Here is a 17,630-nt window from a genome sequence, read left to right as displayed (position 1 = left end):
ACCCAAAACCTACATGGTAGCTATGGAAAAATATGCAGAAACATTGAAAGGGAATATTATTTGCAAAAACCATCATCTCTATGAAATATAAACTGAAAGTAATATGGAAAGAAAAGTTCAACACTTTATAATGTAGAGCTCAGTAGATCAGATCGTACCAACAATCATATTTTAATGTATCAAATGATATGGCAAATCATGTCAGCAAGAAACTGTTCCCATTATTTCTTAGGTATTTTGCTTTGTTAAATCATGTTGTTAAAGATTTTAATGAAACCGTAAGCAGCATAAAATAAAATGTTGTAGATATCACACCCAAATACAATACTTTTCTCATCTGCATATTTGACAGAGCACAAATTTAAATCTTGACAAATTCCATTTATTAAATTTAAAATTATCATTAAAATTTGACAAATCCTTATTAATGAAAATAAAAAGACCTCATCTGCTACATATCCTGCATACCTTACGTACAACAGTGCGGAAAGGGTATGTGATTTGCTTACCTGTGATATTTTTGCTTTCCTAGTAAATGTTTTGGTCACTTTTCAATATTCTCAATATGTATAGATGTACTTAATGTGATTTTTGATTTTAAAGTATGGAGGAAATAGCCTCCTTGGACATGTGCCTAGAAGATGGCTATTATTGTTGCTGGACTTAGATAAGCTGTGCTTCAGTCAAATGTTTTTTCAGTGTGAGATGAGAAGACTGTCCTTTCTAATTTTGTAATATGTAGAAGATGAAAATGGAGAAAAAGATTACAGTATAACAGAAATTTATATGCCATTTTTTCTAAAGTGCTTGATGAAATTTGAATAGGCAATAGGAGGCTAGAAAAATCTTATACAACAAATGACTCATTTTTGTGTAATGTAAGTTCTTTATAACTTAAGTGGGGGGAAAGGTTACCACAGAAGGGCAGTCAAGTTAAATGAGGCTTTCTCAATTTCTCTACTAAAGCTGTACCTTACCTGGATTGGAATCCAATTTTGACAGCACACATTGAAATTAACAATGCACTTTGGATTGTTTTGAAATGATGGTCGTTTTACAGATAGACAGCATAAAGACTGTACTTTCAGGAATCACTTCTATAGTTTGTTACTAGAGATGGATAGCATGTATAATGAATCTGTAAACAGAAGGACATGATTGATAAACAATTGGAATATAAAAACAAGCATTTAGATTCAAGGTAGATGCATATTTTGTATAGCTAGAAACTAATTCTTATGTCTAAATACCAGCTCAAATGGTTTGGTTGAGAGAATATTTAGGTTGGTGCCATCACGTGTGGACTAACACCTAGAATGTGGACTTGGTAAGAGCAGAGCCATGAGTCCAAGTGAAATTTACATTTAACTATATTGTTTTACTACACGTAAAAGAAAGATGGCCTAATGGTTCCAGTCAGTTCAGAGAAGTATTATTGGAAAAGAAACAACACAGAATAAAAATATTCTGTTATTTCTTGTGTCAAAAAGAAAAATGTTGTCATCATTTTTTACTGAACATTGGTAATATGTTTAATCCAACTGTACTTTCTCTTCTTTTTAAATATCTTACATTTATGTATGTTAAGAATATACATACAGCCTATAAAAATTAAATATCCAGTAAAGAATTAAGAAAAGTAAAAATAAGTTGTGTATATTTTAACAAAAGAAACATTATAACAATTGCTATATTTTCTCATATTTAATTAGTCCCTTTTTTTACAATCTTTTTTAATTTTACTTATTTATTTTTAGAGAGGGAAGGGAGGGAGGGAGGGAGGGAGAGAGAGAGACAGACAGAGAGAGAGAGAGAAACATCAATGTGCGGTTGCTGGGGGCCATGGCCTGCAACCCAGGTATGTACCCTGACTGGGAATTGAACCTGCGACACTTTGTTTCGCAGCCACGCTCAATCCACTGAGCTACGCCAGCCAGGGCTAATTAGTCCTCCTTTTATTAATAATTACCACTATTAACTATTACTATTGTTTTGTTCAAATAATAGCATTTATGTGACAGAAAAGTAAATAATACGGAACAATATATAATTTCAAATATGTACTGTATTAGTTAGATTGGGCTTCCATAACAGTACCACAGACTTGGTGGCTTAAGCCTGAGAAGTTTGTTTTCTTACAGTTCTGGAGGCTAGAAGTCCACAGTCCAGGTGTCTGCAGCTTTGGTTTCTTCTGAGTCCTCTCCTCTTGCTACCTCTTCACATAGTTGTTTCTGTGTGTAGACCCCTGGTATTGCTCTATGTGTACTTATCTATTTTTATAAGGATACCAGTCCCATTGGATTAGAGCCCACCTAAATGGCTTTATTTTAAGCTAATTAATTTTTAAAGGCCCTCTCTATAAATACAGTTCACTTATTTGTGTATATATTTTATTTTTCCTACCATATTTTTTATTCTCTGCTTTCCTTTTCTGTATAGTGTGCCCTTGAATAATATCATTTTGTTACAATGTTAATGAAGTGTCATGGAAATTTAACTCTTGTTAATATCAAGTAGTCTGTGGTAAAATTGGTTCAATATATGTTGTTTTGTGTCAAGTTACAGAACCTATTTGACAACATTAAGTGAGGACTTATGGTATGGGATTTAGTTATTTTTCTGCCCAGGCCAGGTCACTCAGTTGGTTAGAGCATTGTCCTGTGCACCAAACGGTTGCAGGTTTGATTCCTAATCAGGGCACATACCTAGGCTTAGGTTTGATCCCTGGTCAAGGTGTAGATGGGAGGCAGCTGATCATTGTTTCTCTTTCACATCCATGTTTCTCTCTCTCCTCTCCCCATCCCCCCATCTCTGTCTCTCTTCCTCACTCTCTAACATTAATTTTAAAAAGTAATATATCTGTGAAACATTTATATAAATGTGTCTATGCCTTAAATAATGAAATAGTTTAAAATTTAAGTATATAGAGTACTTCTTTAAATTATTTTAAATGGGCCATTTTCCCTTCTGAAAACTTACAGATGCAATTCTACCCTGAGGAAAATTTTACTAAATGTGAAAGATAATAGTCACTAACAGTATAGCCAGTGTTGCAGTTTTTTAACAGCAGGAACTATCAATCTTAACCATCTCCTTGAGGCCCCTAAGGGGAAAATCTTAATTTTATAGCAGCAATAGGTATAAGTAATACACAGGATTTGGGACATTGTACAAAGATTCCGATTTGACAGAGCTTATACTTTTGGAAAGACTCTGTAGTAGGTGGAGGAGCAAACTCTGCTCTTGGGCCCTTCAACACCTAATTAAATCCGGCATCTAAGAAGTTGTGGCAGATTTACACTTTACTCTCACATCTGTATCAGAACTCCTTAAATTTTTTAATCATTTTAATTGTTAAACTAAACACATTAGAAAATTGAAAGTTAGAGAAAGGAAAATATGACAATAATTTTTTTTGTCTTCTTCCTATTGTATGTGCATCAATGTGTGTGTGAACGTTTTATTGTTTTTATATTTAAATTTATTGGGTGGTACTGGTTAATAAGATTATATAGGTTTCAAGTGTTCATTTCTCTGATACATGGGTATGTATATTGCATTGTGTGCCTACTACCCAAAGTCAAATGATCTTCTGTCACCAAATATTTGGCCCCCTTTACCTTTTATTGTCCTCTACCTGCTTCCCACTGGTAACCACCATACTGTTGCCGGTGTCAATGAGTTTCAGTTTATATTGCACATATGACTGAAATCATATGGTTTTTAGCTTTTTCTCATTGACTTATTTTCCTTAGCATAATATTCTCAGGGTTCATCCAAGTCCCAAATGGCCATATTTTTTGTTTTCTTATGACTGAGTAGTATTCCTTTGTTTATATGTACTGCATCTTCTTTATCCAGCATTGCAGTTGTTCCATTTCTTGGCCACCATGAATAATGCTTCAGTGAACATATGGGTGCATATATCCTTACAAATAAATGTTTTCAAGTTTTTTGGATAGATACCCAGAAGAGGGATTTCTGGGTCCTATTGTAACTCCATTCGTAATTTTTTAATTTAAACAGTATGAAGGAAACTTCATACTGTTTTTCATAGCGGCTGTGCCAGTTCCTACCAGCAGTGAATGAGGGCTCCTTTTTCTCCATAACCTCTCCAACACTTGTGATTACTGGTCTTGTTAATAATAGCCATTCTAACAGGTATGAGGTGGTATCTAAATGTAGTTGTGATTTGCATTTTTATAATAGCTAGTGAAGTTGAGCATCTTTTCATATACCTGCTTGCCATTTGTATGTCTTCTCAGGGGAAGTGCCTGTTCAGGTCTCTGCCCATTTTTTAATTGGATTGTTTGTTTATGTGGTATTGGGTTGTATGATTTCTTTATATATTTTGGATATTAATCCTTTGCCAGAATTGTTGTTTGCAAATATGTCTCATTCATTTGGTTGCCATCTGTTTTTTGTTAGGTTTCTTTTGCTGTGCAGAAGCTTTTTAGTCTGATATTGCTCCATTCATTTATTTTTGCCTTTACTTTCCTTGCCTTTGGTGTCGAATTTGTTTTGTTAAATTATAATTTATTGATTACCTATCACAGTTGTTCTGACTTTTCCCCATTTGTCGTCCTCCACTCATCACACCCTACTCCCTTAGGTAATCCCCCAGCATTGTTCATGTCCTTGGGTCTCGCATGTAAGTTCTTTGGCTCCTCCCTTTCCTACACTATACTTTACATCCCCATGGCTATTTTGTAACTACCTATTCATACTTCTTAATCCCCTCACCTCCTCACCCATTCTCCCCCTTCTCCCTCCCATCTGGCAACCACCTGGTAACTAACTTCTTTTGTCTTGCTGCTTTTCAGAGCCTCTCTTTATCTTTAACCTTTGGCCTTTTACTTACGTTTTGTCTTGGAGTGGGCCTGTTTGCATCCATTTCGTTTGGAACTCTCCATGCTTCCTGGACTTGCGTGTCTATTTCCTTCCCTAAATTAGGGAAGTTTTCTTGCACTAGTTTTTCAAATAGACTTCCAATTTCTTGCTCTTTATCTTCTCCTTCTGGCACCTGTATGATGCATATGTTGGACCTCTTGAAGTTGTCCCAGAGGCTGTTTGTACTATCCTCATATTTTTTGGATTTTTTTTTCCTTGATCTATGTGGATGTTTTTTACTTCCTTATGTTCCACATTGTTGATTTGATTCTTGACTTCATCCACTCTACTGTTGTTTTCCATGTACATTGTTCTTTATTTCAATTAATGTATCCTTCATTTCTGACTGGATCTTTTTTATGATTTTGAGGTCCTCACTAAGTTCTTTGAGCATCCTTATAATCACTGTTTTGAACTTTGCATCTGATAGACTGTTTATTTCCATTTTGTTTAGCCCTTTTTCTGGAGTTTTGATCTGTCCTTTCATTTGGGCCATGTTTCTTTGCTCATTTTGGCAGCCTCCCTGTGTTTGTTTCTGTGTATTAGATAGAGCTGCTCTGAATCTGTGTGTTGGTAGTGTGGCATAATGTAGTAGGTGTTCTGTAGGGTTCCAGTGTCACAGCCTCCCCTATCATCTAAGCTGTGTACTTGAGGTACACCCTTTGTGTGGGCTGAGTACACCCTCCTCTTGGTTGGTGTTCGAAGATCAATTGGAGGGATTTACCTAGGTCAGTAGCTGTAAGGACTGGATGTGACCACTGACCACCAACTTCTACCATTCATGGAGGATCAGCTGTGCAGGGGCAAGATGGTGGTGCTCTAGGGTAGTCTTTAGCTGTCTACTGCACTCAGTCAGTGCGCTGGCCCTGGGGTTTACTGGGTGCTGCAGGCCAAAGTCAGCCACCACCAGTGTTTTGCCTGGGGCTACCCAGCCTGAGCTGTAAAGCAACCTAAGATGGCTGCTACTTGTGCTGGGCTTGGAGATTCTCAGGTGAAACCAAGCTGTGAATTTAATCTGGCTGTTGTTAGGGCTCACTGAAGCCAGCTTTTGCTTGTTTGATAATATTTAGGAGCCAAGACCCACCATTCTTATGGAAAAGCAGCTTGGGTAGGTAGGCCCACAAGTTGGGTGGGACAGAGCCTCTGGGGATCTCCAAGGTGAGTTAAACAGTGTTAGCCAGGTTGATGGTCTCAGATATGGCACCATCTTACTGGTTCTGTGGGGGGAAGGTTTAGCAAAAGGACAATGGTCTCTGCTTGCCTTGATACCAGACCCTTCAGTCTCTCCGTGTGTACCACTGGTGCCTTTTAACCTGCTACCCTGGTGCTAGGGCTGAGGGAGTGAGTCTGAGTAGGTGAGTCTATATGTGGGTTCTTTAAGAGGAACTGGTTGAGGCTTCAAAAGTTTCTTCTAGAGACTCAATCCCTGCTGGTTTTTGCAGCCAGAAATTGTGAAGACTTATCTTCCTGGCACTGGAATCCTGGGCTGAGGGGTCTGATGAGGCTCTTGGATTTCTTGCTACTGAGTTATCCCTCCTGAATTTTTAGCCACGTGGGTGTGTGGTCAGGGTATTCTGCATCTGTGCCCCCTCTACCAGTCTGGATGGATGTGGTTTCTTTAATTATGTAGTTGTCAGACTTCCATTCAACTCAATTTCATGGTTGTCAGACTTCCATTCAGCTCGATTTCTGACATTCCTGAGTGATGGTTGGTTGTTCTGTATTTTAGTTATAATTTTGAAATGGGTGTGTGAAGAGGTGAGCTGTGTCTGCCTATGCTACCATTTGACCAAAAGTCATCCTGGTGTCCAATTTATGAAAATCTTCCAAGGTCTGTAAGTTTAGTACCTTTGTATTCTTCTATGCAAATTGTAGATCTTATGTTTAGGTCTTTGATCCATTTTGAATTCATTTTTATACATGGGGACAGACTGTAGTCTAGGTTCACTCTTTTGCATATGGCTTTCCAGTGTTCCCAAAACCATTCATTGAAGAGGCTTTTTTTTTCCCCTCCATTGCATGTTTTGGGCTCTTTTGTCAAATATTTTTTTTTGTTCATAACACCTGTGGTTTTATCTCTGGGCTGTCAGTTCTCTTCCTTTGGCCTGTGTGTCTGTTTATCTGCCAATACCATGTTGTTTTGACTATCATGGCTTTGTAGTATAGTTTGAAGTCAGGCAGTGTGATCTCTCTGGCTTCATTCTTTTTTCTGAGGATTGCTTTGGCAATTCAGAGTCTTTTGTGTTTCCATGTAAGTCTGATAATTTTTTGTTCCATTTCTCAAAAAAAGGTCATTGGAATTTTGATAGGGATTCCATTAAATTTGTATATTGCTTTGGGTAATATGGCCATTTTAACTATGTTGATTTTTCCAATCCATTAGCACAGAATATCTTTCCATTTCATTGTGCCTTTTAAAATTTCTTTTAATAATGCCTCATAGTGTTCAGTATATAGGCTCTTCACATCTTTCGTTAAATTTAGAGTTAGGTATTTTATTCATTTTGTTGCTATTGGCAAAAGGAATTTTTTTCATATTTTTTCTGAAATTTCATTGTTTTTATATGGGAATGCAGTAAATTTTCATTGATTTTTGTATCCTGCAACTTTACTGTATTTGTTTATTGTTTCCAATAGTTTTTTTTGGTGGAGTCTTTAGGATTTCCTATATAAAGAATCATGTCATCTGCAAAAAGTGACACTTTTACTTCTTCCTTCCTAATTTGAATGCTTTTTATTTTTTACTCTTGCCTGAATACTCTGGCTAGGACTTCCAGTACTATGTTAAATTAGAGTGGTGAGAGTGGACATCCTTGTCTTTTTTCTGATTTTACAGGAAAAGCTTTCCATTTTTTCATATTGAGTATGATGTTAGCTGAGGGTTTGTCATATATGGCCTTATTATGTTGAGGTTCTTCTATACCTATTTTGAGTTTTTAAGTCATAAATGGATGCTGTATCTTATAAACATAGAATTTTATATTTGTCTGGAGGAGAAAACACTTTGCTTAGTTTTTTGAAGTAAATTCAGTTTGTGTTATGTAGTTTTACAGAGCCTCCAAAATACAATCTTAGGGAAAATAGTGTAAAAATAGTACTCCAAATAAAGAAAAATGGACTAAGGATAGTATATTTCTTCTTTTTAAAAAGGTTTTATTTATTTTTAAAGAGAGGGGAGAGGGAGAGAAACATTAATGTGTGGTTGCCTGTAAAGCGCCCACTACTGGGAATGTGGCACAACCCAGACATGTGCCCTGACTAGGAATCAATCCAGTGACCCTTTGGTTTGCAGGCCGGCACTCAATCCACTGAGCTACACCAGTTAGGGCAGGAATAGTATATTCCTTTCGTGTAGTGCTCATTTCTGGAAATCATATATTTTAGAATACATGACAAATTTCTTACATGGTACATATAACTTTGGGCATCTTAACTTAGCCTTCCTGCTTCAGTTTGCTCATTTGTACACTGTAAAATGTACATTGTACTTGTGGGAGTGCGAGGGTAAAGTGCAAAATAAGGACGTGAATAGTATGTATAGTAAGTACAGTGCTGGCACATAAAATATTATGATGATAGGTTTAATTAGATTTCATTGTCATAATTAGCATCTTTAAAGACTATGTGATTTAATTGCTTAGTATTTTCATGAATTATTTATGTGAAGTAGGTGACACACATTGATAAATTGCACTGGGCAATGCCAGTTTCAAAATAGTGCTGTATTTGGATTTTCAGACACTTCTAGAGTTATTTTTAGTTATGTATTTATTAAATTGCTGCTCTACCTACTGTGACTTCTCAGAAGCACAGTATTATGGTTGTATTTTAGATGTCAACATATGTTCATCTTGGATTGAAATGTATTGCCATTTCATAAAAGTTAAATCTCACAATACTCTCCATCATCCTTTTGATTAATGATAAAAGTTTGTCTACCACAGGATAAAGGGAATCTTTTGATTTAATATTGTAAAAGTATTTATTTTCCAAAATGTAGTCCATACATTTTATTTATCTAAAAGTATGTTCACAAGTTCTTTGACATTTTATCATTTAGAAGGTGGAGCCTAATTTCCCTCCTCTTGAAAATGTGCCAAACTTAGTAACTTCCTTCTAACAAGTAGAGTGTGTTGGCAATAATGGTGTGCTATTTCTGAGGCTAGATCATAAAAGGCATTGTTGCTTCCACATTATTTTCCTTTGGAACACCCATAATGGGAAAGTGTTCTCCAATGTTAGGAGGACAATCAGCCTTTGTAGAGTTGCATGTGCGGAGGAACTAAAGCTTCCTACCACCAGCCAGCACCAGCAGTACTAGCCATGTGAAGGAGCCAGCTCCAATCAAATCCTCAGATGATCAGAGCCCTCAAAACTTATTCACTGCAACCTAATGAGGTATCTTGAGCCAGAACTGCTCTATTAAGCCACTCCCAGATGCCTGACCCATAAAATCTATGTGAGATTATATTTCTTGTTTTAAGCTACTATGTTTGCCAGCAACAGATAATTAATGTACACAAAGACCAAAATTTTAAATGTACCAGAGAGTGTTTAGTGAAAAGTTGGTTTTTACCCTGTGTTTATACTCCACTGGCCCAGTTCATTTTATTAGATGGGATCCCTGTAATGAATTTCTTGTGCATACTTCTAGGAATACTGTGTTCCTTTAAACTATGTGCATATATATTAATGTTTTATATATACATATGTTATACTATACACACAATTTCATAGGTTTTCTTTTGCTAATGTTATGTCTTGGAGATTGTTGCATATCAGTATGAAATAGATCTGGCTAATTCTTTTTCATGGCTCTAATGGTCCATTCTATGACAGTGTTATAATTTGTTTAAGGAGTCCCCTATTTTTGTACATTTAGATGGCTGATAATGCTATAATATTTCAATATAAATGTCATTTTCTGTCTTTGCAAGTATGTCTTTATAATTTATTACTAGAAATAGAATTCCTGGCTCAAAGAGTTCAGGTGTGGCAAATTTTTATAAAAGTTGCCAAATTTGTTCATATAAACATTTTACCCATTTTTATTTCCACCAGAACTAAATAAATGTTTGCTTTAATACATTCTCACTAATTCAGATATTCAGTTCTTTTTTTACTTTATATTTATTATGACAACATTACAGATGTCTGCGTTTCTCCTCTTTCCTTTGCCCACAGCTGATATTCAGTGCTCTTTATTAATATGGCATGTAAGAGATAGTATCTCATTGAAAGTTTGCATTTACATTTCTCTGGATGAATTAGAATTACTGGGATCAAATGAACTGTTTTCTAAAAAGTAAATTGCCAAATTAACTCTAAAAAGATATAGGAAATAGGAATGGAGTAAGTAATACTCATACAAGAAATAGAGCATGTTATCAAAGACCTTCCTTTCCACAAGGGTAGTTGTCCTAGGTGACCGCCCTGGGAAAATACACCAAATCTGTGAGGAGCAGGTAATTCTAACATAATTCTAAACCATTCAGCAGCATAGGTGAATGGTTTAGAATTTCAGGGTGGTCTCACATTGATAGCATAGCCCAACAAGGATAACAGAAAGAAAAATAAGCAAGCATAAAACAAAAAGGAAAAATATAGATTAATATTATTTATGACTATTGTGAAACAATCCCAGATAAAATATTTGGAGATAGAATCTAATACCACATTCATAATAGTTAGCGACCAAGTTAGGAAGTAGGGTTAATTCTGGGAATGCAAGGATGTTTCAGTATTACAAAATCTATACTTTTGGTCACATACCAATAAAACAAAAGACAAATAGGATCTTCTTGGGAGATACTAAAACACCATACATTAATGATAATAAATATATGCTCTCTTAATATGATAGAATCTGTTTCTCAATTCCAATGCTAGATCATATTTTATGATAAAATAGGGAAATAAAATAACACTTAGCTCTGTTGATCTGTTGTGGAAAATCCCAATAGAATGAGGTGAAAACTGTTATAAACAAAAAATCAATAAATTAACTGGATTTTAAATGAAAATATTCAGGCACTTAATAGACTAACTATAAACCTCATTTATATTAGCAAACAAAAAGATAAAATACCTTTTTTGGACATATAATTTTTATTCTTGTTTTCTGTAATCTCTGCCTTCTACCTATGATTTGTATTTACTGCTTCTATTTAAACTGTTTTTCTTCCTCTTGTCTTATTTCTCTATTTTTTTATTCTATTCTCCCATTGCCATGCAATTTTATATATTCATTTTTTGAGCTATAAGGATAATATACCAGAAACATTATAGGTTATAATATTACAATGAATACAGAAAATACAGCTAATGTTACAAATTAATATTGTAGCTTAAATTGAAAAGAACAAAAATGAGCTACTCTTTGGCTAACTTTTGGTTTTTACAGATGCAGGAAATGCCTTAAATTTAATTTTACATACCACAATGTGCTTTGAAAGTTTTGAATTATGCTTCTAGTTTTAAAAACCACTTTTGATTCTTATTTCTCACAAATATGATACTCTTAAATGAATAGAGTGATAAATGATTATACTGAATAGAAGTCATTTTATTTCTATTGAAATAGCAAGGCCAGCATAATTTAATTATGTTTCCCAGAAGAATAACAAAATAAAAATCAGTGGCAATTCTGTATAATGTTATCCTATATTTTTATTTCTTTAACTTCAAATCATTTGCTGCCATTAGCTGTATTATATTTTTTGAGTTTTGCTTTAATAGCAGTTTTGCTAATGTAAAAATCACTACATAATGTGATTAGAAACACCATAGTCTATCAAGCTGATCCTCTGTTAAAAATTGTTGATACCGATATAAGATGAGTGGTGTGTGTAGCTATGAAAGACCCTCATAACATGATTGTATATCTTTTTATTTAAGTACAGTGTATACTCATGTTGTTTCTATCACCGATAGTTTTTAATGGCGTAGCACAAAGAACTGTATTATTATGGTGAGACTATGAAAAGGTAAATTTATGGTTAGCTTCCAGATCTGTTCTAGAGTTTATTGCCATCTGGTCTCTTTGGAGACTATTATAATTATTCATGGGAATGTTTTCAGCACAAAAAAAAACATGGCTTGTGTATTGGCAGAAAGTAAAAAATACCGGTGGTTTAAACCATATGTAGTTTTCTTAGAGTTAGACAAGGGAAATGAATTGAAGAACTAATTGAGAATCAACAGTAGTGATGTAGTTTGTCTCAATTTTGTCAGAATCTGTTCATAATGAACAAAATATTGTATAATAAGAAAAACCGAAGGTAGTAGAAATCCCTCTATTTGCATATTTTATCTTTATTTTAATCAATGAAGTGTAAGATGGTCTCAGATAAATCTAGGTGTGAATCTCAGAAACAAAATGAAGAATGTATGTCAAATTTTGAGGACTTTTAGAAACAAACATTCATGTTAAAATAATTCTAGAGTGAACACTGGAACAATGCCTTTGTTAAATGTGTTTGCCTTGAATTTAATACAAATGTTATTTTAAATAATTTTATGTGTGTCATGGACTTATTTACATCACTGTTAAGAAGTAGGGTTAGTTCACAATGTTTTTTAAGCTCAAGTTTATTTAAGCAATAAAGACAAACACCTTTTCACTTTTCCATTCTAAGAATTGAAGAGAGGTCTATAAAACACGAGATGACAAATACAAAATTGAAATCATCTATTTTTATTCAGCTGTTTTAAAAGAAAAATGCCCAGTGGGCTGGGAGTATACAGGAAATTTAAATTTGTGATTGAGAGTAAGAAATGCATTTGTGGTTTATAAAGAAATACCAGCATGTCACATTAAAGTTATGGTATACACAGTATTGTAAAGTTAGCAGGAAAATGTATTACATCAGGGGATATGTTGCACTTTAGAGAGCTAGTGTGGGGATGGGAATGAAGAATAACTCCATAGAAGGCATGAGCATTAATAATCCAGTCAGAGAGGAAGAATTTTGCTGTCTCCCATGTAACATAAAACAGATGTTACATTCTATTAAAAACCTTCTTAACCAAAATGAATGTTTACATCACTGGTCAATAGGAGAAATGTGAACAATGGCAATTTAATGGTTTTGAAAATTTATTCTGTTTTTTTTCAGTTAAAACTGGTGGTAGGCAGGCTGACGGGAAGCTTGCCAATTTTTATTTTAGTTTTGGATATCTTAATTTAAAAAAACTAAAAGCCAATAGTAAACTACATTGATTTTTATTTATTATGTTTTGTAAATTTAGTCTGTAGTCTTTCTCAAAATTTGTAAAAAACTAAAAGATTTAGAAATTGTGAGTCCTGATTTAGTAAGTTCAAAAAAGTGGTTTAAGTCTATCTAAAAGAATAATTAACTTTAAATGAATGATAGAATCATTAAGTGATTGGCAACAGAAAGTAGACCTATGCAGAAAGGGCCACTAGGGATGTTAACACAAGGTCCTAAGTATATTTTCTTTCTTCTTTTAAAATTTACCTTTTCAGTGTTTTTTTTCTGTTAAAAAATTTTAGTATAATTTACATACAGTTAAACTGACCTTTTAAATGTATAGTTCTGTAAGATATGGCATGCACACAGTCACGTAAACAAGATAGAATAGTTCCATCACCCCAAAACTTCACCACTTTAGCATCAACCTTTTCCCCATCTTAGCTCCTAGCAATCACTCTGTGTTTTTGTTGGCAGAGAGTCTTCCTTGCTCTGAATGCCAAGCCTATAGGGCTCTGACTGTTCGTTTCCTGGGACATTTCTGAGTGTTATTTATACAGCTGGTGGACTTCAGATCGGAGGTGACTGCCTCTCGAAGACAAAGAGCAAACTTAGTTACTGTTTGCTATAAAATTGGTGGGTTCCCCAAGCTTGATGTTCCTTACCTGCCAATGCAAACACACATCCATTGCATACATAGATAGCATCTAAATAGGATGTGGGAGAAGGGGAACGGGTACAAATATGTTCATGTTCCTGTGACTTGCCATGAGTAATAAAGTCTTTGACCTAGGAGTCTCATGTCTTCTGTCCTCATCCATGAGTTAGTAACAAACTTTTTTGGTAGTTTTTAAACAGGGTAAAATCATACCCCATATATCATGATTTTCTGTCTCTAATGTTTTCCCTTTTCTAATGGTTCATATTGAGGAATCTAGCTTCTGGTCAAAAAATCTATGTGAGTTTTGTTTTTTCCAGGTCCAATCATAGGTATTTAGAAAGGTTTTCCTGGTGGGCTTTACTTGGGAAAGCTGTCTTCTCCACACCAGGCTTGGTGCAAAGTCAGTGCATGTAAGTCTCTGATGGGAGTTGCAGTCAAGAATGAGCCCCCTCACCCCACCCCCAGCCAGCCGTACTCTTACACACATCTGTATTCCTAGCTGAAACATCTTCATTTGGAGTCCTTTTTATCTGGGGCTTTCACTGAGGTCTTCTCGGATGCCTCTGTCAAAACCTTATTGGGGAAGTGAGGGGGAGCTTTGAAAATACCTTTCTCTACTGTGACTTAGTAGTTTTCCACTCCTAGCTCTTCCCCCTCTACCATCCCCTGGATCCAGGGTCAGAAAATTGCATGAGCCTTTTGTTGTGGGCTTCCTTGGCAGTGAAGTGACCCCTGCTTCTGTGCTGATCCACCTGATCTTTGACTAGTGGGAATGGAATTGTGGGAGCTGGCACTTTTTCTAGTTTAGTCTCTTTCTTGTACACTTAAGTGATGAAACACTTGACTGTTACTTACTTTCATTTTGACTTGTCTTAATTGACCATTCTGACACTTGGCAGATCAGCTCTCCAGCTCACCTGAATTCCTGACACCCAGAAGTGGAATCATACAGTGTATATAGCTTTTGATTCTGGTTTTTTTTTCAGTTGTCATAATGCATATGAGATTTATCTACCATATTTTGGTGTGTATAATGTGCTCTATTTTGCCCACATTTTTGAGGGAAAAATAAGGATGTGCATTATACATGGGTAGTACTAATTCCATATCTGTATGCTGCTTTTTGCCATGTATAATGTGCACCTTTTTTGCCCACAATTTTGAGGGAAAATAAGAATGCACATTATACATGAGTAATGTCTGAAATACCTTGCACCTGTTCTTCTGTTTTGTAATTATTTGTTACATAAAGTTTCTTGTACCATCATATGTTCAAAAATAAATGCTAAAATTCCTTTATAATGCAAAAAACAAGTGTCTAAATACAAATAAATAAAAAGTGGAATTAAAAAATTAAAATGAAAGATTTTTTTCCCTGAAAGTTTGGGCCAAATATGTGAGTGTGAATTATACATGGCAAAATATGGTAAATGTTTTTAATTCTTTTATTTATGTTCTTACATTAAAAGTGTAGCTCTAGAAAGCACTATTGATATCCATGTGCAAAATAATACCCTGGAATACAATAATAGGTTTTGTTTCTTAAACATAAATGAATAAAAATTTGAATTAAAAAATTAAAATGAAAGATTTTTTTCCTGAAAGTTTGGGGTAAAAAACACAGTTGTGCATTATATATGACAAAATACAGTATTTTGTTGTGTGTCAGTAGTTTGTTCATTTTATGGCTGAGTGGTAGCCCATCATACTGATGTGCTGCAGCTGTGTGTGTCTATCACCAGTGGAGGGATATTTGGGATGTTTCCAGTTTGGACAATTATGAATAAAGCTGCTATAAATATTTGTGTTAAAATACACTTTTATTTCACTAGGAAAGGGAATAATGGGTCACATGGTCAGTTTGTGTTCAACTTCACAAGAAACTGCCCAACTATATATTTGCCAACGTGGCTATATCATTTTACATTCTGACCAGGAATTTACGAGAATTTTAGTGTCTCTAGTCGGTATTGTCAGAATTTGTTTTTTATCCATTAAAATAGGGATAGACGTACATCTCATTGTTTTAATTTACACTTCCTAATGATGTTGTTTTCGTTTTGTTTGTTTCTGTTCTGTTTGTCTTGTATTTCTGTTTTCGAGTTGTTTCTGTTTTGCTATCTCTATAGCTTCTTTGGAGAAGTCTTTATTCAGATTTTTGCCACTTTGAAAAATTGAGTTGCTTATTTTCATTATTATTGAGCTCTGAGAGTTCTTTACATGTTCTGGATGCAAGTCTTTTATCAAATACGTGATTTGTAAATATTTTCTCCTAGTCTGTTCTTGTCTTTATATTTTCTTAAGAGTATCTTTCAGTGAGTAGAGGTCTTTATCAGTTCATGTTTGTTTTTGTTGTTTATACTTTTATGTGATACCTAAGAACTCATTGGCTAATCCAGGGTCAGGAAGATTTTATCCTTTTTTTTTCTTCTAGAAATTTTGTTGTTTTACTTTGTATATTCTGAGATAATTTTTTATACATAGGATGGGATATGGAACAAGGTTCTCTGCCCTCCACTCCCCACACACTTTGTTTTCAGATATCCAATTATTCCAGTCAGAACCTTTTCCTGAAGTCTTTTAAATTGCTTTAATTGCCTTTGTACTTTTTTCAAAAATCAATGATATGGTTGTATTTTTGTACTCTGTGTTCTGTTCCATTGATCTGTATGTCTATTGTTTCTCCATTATCATGCTGTCCTGGTTATTGCAGTTTTATAGTAACCCTTGATTTGATGTGTTTGTTTTTTATGGTCTCTATAATCATGTTTCAATATATAGAGGAAAGTGCTGTTAATTTACAGTTGAGTTTTTGAAGTAGTAACTAATATCTAGAAATAGTAAGTGTGGAAAAAGGAACGCTTACACATTTTATTAATTGTCACTACTTTTTATTTTAATTATTTTTATTTTAATGAGACTTACTTTGTGGTGGTAGGTGGTTGAAATTCTGTAGGTCTTCTCGCAGAACCTAGAGCAAGTATTTTAAAACAAATAGCCTGTTTAGGAGATGTAGGTAATACTGGCAAGGGTGACAGGAGGTGATTTAGGAAAGAGAGTGCAGCTAATAGAGAGTTATTAAGTTACTACCTTGATAAGTTGCTGAAGCTTTATCTTCTGGGGAAATTTTGAGAAAAATCAGTATCAAAATCAGTTTCAGAATGAGCTCAACATAAATGTGAGTTTATTTCCTGTCACTGGTTGTAGAGTACAGTCCACACAGGACTGTGCACTTGCCTAGTGCTCAGAATGGCATACCAGGTTTCATCAGTTCAGAGGAAGAGCCCCCTCTCAAGCTTGGAGAGGAAGACACTAGCTGTTGGAAGTAATCTGGAGCAAGGGGAGAAATGGTTAGGTCTCAAGGATAGACAGTTGTTCACAGAATTTGATGTTCTATGACTTTTAAATGCCTCCCTTGGGTTCTCATAATAAATAGCTTTAATCGAATCATCCCTTGTCGGAGCTCTAGTTTCTGAATATCTTCTCCCATTCAGTTGGTTGCCTTTTTGTCTTCTTGTTGGTTGCTTTTGCTGTGCAGAAGGTTTTTAGTTTGATACAGTCCTATTACTTCCCATGGGAAGGCAAAGTCCCATTGCCTTTACTTCCCTTGCCTTTGGGATTAAAGTCATAAAATCTTTTCTAAGACCAAGGTCCATAAGTTTAGTACCTATGTTTTTTTCTATGTAATACATTGTTTCAGGTCTTATATTTAGGTGTTTGACCCATTTTGCATTAATTTTGAGGTGCTGGGCACACAAAGCAATATACAGATCATGTATCACATTACTGTACTCTTGAAACCTATATATTCTTATTAATTGTTGTCACCCCAATAAATATAATAAAAAACCATCCCAACAATGATA

The 17,630-nt window shown here is 34.8% G+C and overlaps 1 protein-coding gene and 1 pseudogene across 2 annotated transcripts in view; both read left to right on the top strand.

Moving 5' to 3' along the window:
* ADK (adenosine kinase) overlaps window positions 1–17,630 on the top strand; it is a 573,035-nt gene that overhangs the window by 214,253 nt on the left and 341,152 nt on the right. The window lies entirely within an intron of this gene.
* Window positions 1,073–1,149, top strand: LOC114498173 (annotated as a pseudogene).

This window comes from Phyllostomus discolor, chromosome 5 (assembly GCF_004126475.2).
Source record: "Phyllostomus discolor isolate MPI-MPIP mPhyDis1 chromosome 5, mPhyDis1.pri.v3, whole genome shotgun sequence".
In the NCBI taxonomy this organism is placed as follows: Eukaryota; Metazoa; Chordata; class Mammalia; order Chiroptera; family Phyllostomidae; genus Phyllostomus; species Phyllostomus discolor.
Note: the sequence above shows the minus strand (reverse complement) of the source record. Positions and strands in the feature narration are given on the sequence as shown.